Consider the following 2,500-nt stretch of genomic DNA (forward strand, 5'->3'; position numbering starts at 1 on the left):
CAGAGGCGCATAGGCTTAAGGCCTACACACAGACAGACAGTCAAGTGCCTGCCTATGACAGTCTCTCATGTCCCTGGGTGTGTGTGTTGTCTGCCTCCATGTGTTTTCACCTCCAGAGGCGCATAGGCTTAAGGCCTACACACAGACAGACAGTCAAGTGCCTGCCTATGACAGTCTCTCATGTCCCTGGGTGTGTGTGTTGTCTGCCTCCATGTGTTTTCACCTCCAGAGGCGCATAGGCTTAAGGCCTACACACAGACAGACAGTCAAGTGCCTGCCTATGACAGTCTCTCATGTCCCTGGGTGTGTGTGTTGTCTGCCTCCATGTGTTTTCACCTCCAGAGGCGCATAGGCTTAAGGCCTACACACAGACAGACAGTCAAGTGCCTGCCTATGACAGTCTCTCATGTCCCTGGGTGTGTGTGTTGTCTGCCTCCATGTGTTTTCACCTCCAGAGGCGCATAGGCTTAAGGCCTACACACAGACAGACAGTCAAGTGCCTGCCTATGACAGTCTCTCATGTCCCTGGGTGTGTGTGTTGTCTGCCTCCATGTGTTTTCACCTCCAGAGGCGCATAGGCTTAAGGCCTACACACAGACAGACAGTCAAGTGCCTGCCTATGACAGTCTCTCATGTCCCTGGGTGTGTGTGTTGTCTGCCTCCATGTGTTTTCACCTCCAGAGGCGCATAGGCTTAAGGCCTACACACAGACAGACAGTCAAGTGCCTGCCTATGACAGTCTCTCATGTCCCTGGGTGTGTGTGTTGTCTGCCTCCATGTGTTTTCACCTCCAGAGGCGCATAGGCTTAAGGCCTACACACAGACAGACAGTCAAGTGCCTGCCTATGACAGTCTCTCATGTCCCTGGGTGTGTGTGTTGTCTGCCTCCATGTGTTTTCACCTCCAGAGGCGCATAGGCTTAAGGCCTACACACAGACAGACAGTCAAGTGCCTGCCTATGACAGTCTCTCATGTCCCTGGGTGTGTGTGTTGTCTGCCTCCATGTGTTTTCACCTCCAGAGGCGCATAGGCTTAAGGCCTACACACAGACAGACAGTCAAGTGCCTGCCTATGACAGTCTCTCATGTCCCTGGGTGTGTGTGTTGTCTGCCTCCATGTGTTTTCACCTCCAGAGGCGCATAGGCTTAAGGCCTACACACAGACAGACAGTCAAGTGCCTGCCTATGACAGTCTCTCATTTCCCTGGGTGTGTACACACACATGCACTAGGCCGCTCTGTGGGTCACTCTACACCCCCCCCCCCCCCTAGTCTCTCTCCATCATGTTTGACCTCTTGGCCCCTTCATGTTTCCCCTTCTCTATCACTCCATGGCCCCCTCCACTCTCTCCACTTGAGGTCCCCTCTGCTGCACATCCACTGGGGACGGAGGCCAAAAAAAAAGGGAGGTCAGAGTGGTGCTGAAGCAGAAGCACCACTCTGACCTCCCTTGTCACAGCCATCTCCCTGTCACTCCCCACCCCCAGCCACCCCTCGGGGTCCCTCCCTTAGGAGTCCCCCCCTCCCTGCCTGCCTGCCTGCCTGCCTGCCTGCCTGCCTGCCTGCCTGCCTCCCTCCCTCCCTCCCTCCCTGCCTCCCCACCACCACCCACCTTTTGGGGCTCCCTCCCCGGGGTGCAACACTGACTCGGGCAGAGCCCCAGCCAACCTGAACCTCCGGTCGAGCACGTGCACCCACACTTAAGCAACCCCCCCGCGGACTAAGCCCTATTAGCCGCAGTTTTTGGAACAACGTGCACCTGGTTACCCCAACCCACTGCGTGCACCTGGTTACCCAGAAGCACCTGGTCTACTCGCCACAGACTAAGTCCAGAGGGGGTTACCAGGCGCACCGCTCCTCCGCCAGGGCCCCAGCCAACCTGAACCACCGGTCGGACACGTGCACCCACACTTAAGCAACCCCCCCGCGGACTAAGCCCTATTAGCCGCAGTTTTTGGAACAACGTGCACCTGGTTACCCCAACCCACTGCGTGCACCTGGTTACCCAAAAGCACTCTACTCGCCACAGACTAAGTCCAGAGCGGCTTACCAGGCGCACCGCTGCTCCGCCAGGGCCTGCCTCTCCTCTCCTGTCCTCCCGCCTACGCTCTACTCCCTCTTACTCCTCCCCCCCCCTGCCCGGGGGTTCTGTGCACCTGGTTACCCGCGGGTAAACGGCGGGAGTAACTGTGACTCTCTTAAGGTAGGCCCTGATTCTCTCCTCTCCTGTCTGCGCACCTGGTTACCCAGAAGCACTCTACTCGCCACAGACTAAGTCCAGAGCGGGTTACCAGGTGCACCGCCGCTCCGCCAGGGCCTGCCTCTCCTCTCCTGTCCTCCCGCCTGCCCCCTACTCCCTCTTACTCCTCCCCCCCCCTGCCCGGGGGTTCTGTGCACCTGGTTACCCGCGGGTAAACGGCGGGAGTAACTGTGACTCTCTTAAGGTAGGCCCTGATTCTCTCCTCTCCTGTCTGCGCACCTGGTTACCCAGAAGCACTCTAC

General features: G+C 58.0%; 1 protein-coding gene across 1 annotated transcript in view; it reads left to right on the plus strand.

Moving 5' to 3' along the window:
- Positions 1-2,500, plus strand: part of LOC310821981 (ATP-binding cassette sub-family C member 2-like) — a gene marked incomplete at both ends in the record, with an annotated part of 16,263 nt that overhangs the window by 10,233 nt on the left and 3,530 nt on the right. The gene's annotated exons all lie outside the window — the stretch shown is intronic.

The sequence above is a fragment of the Argentina silus genome, assembly GCF_951799395.1.
Source record: "Argentina silus genome assembly, chromosome: 22".
In the NCBI taxonomy this organism is placed as follows: Eukaryota; Metazoa; Chordata; class Actinopteri; order Argentiniformes; family Argentinidae; genus Argentina; species Argentina silus.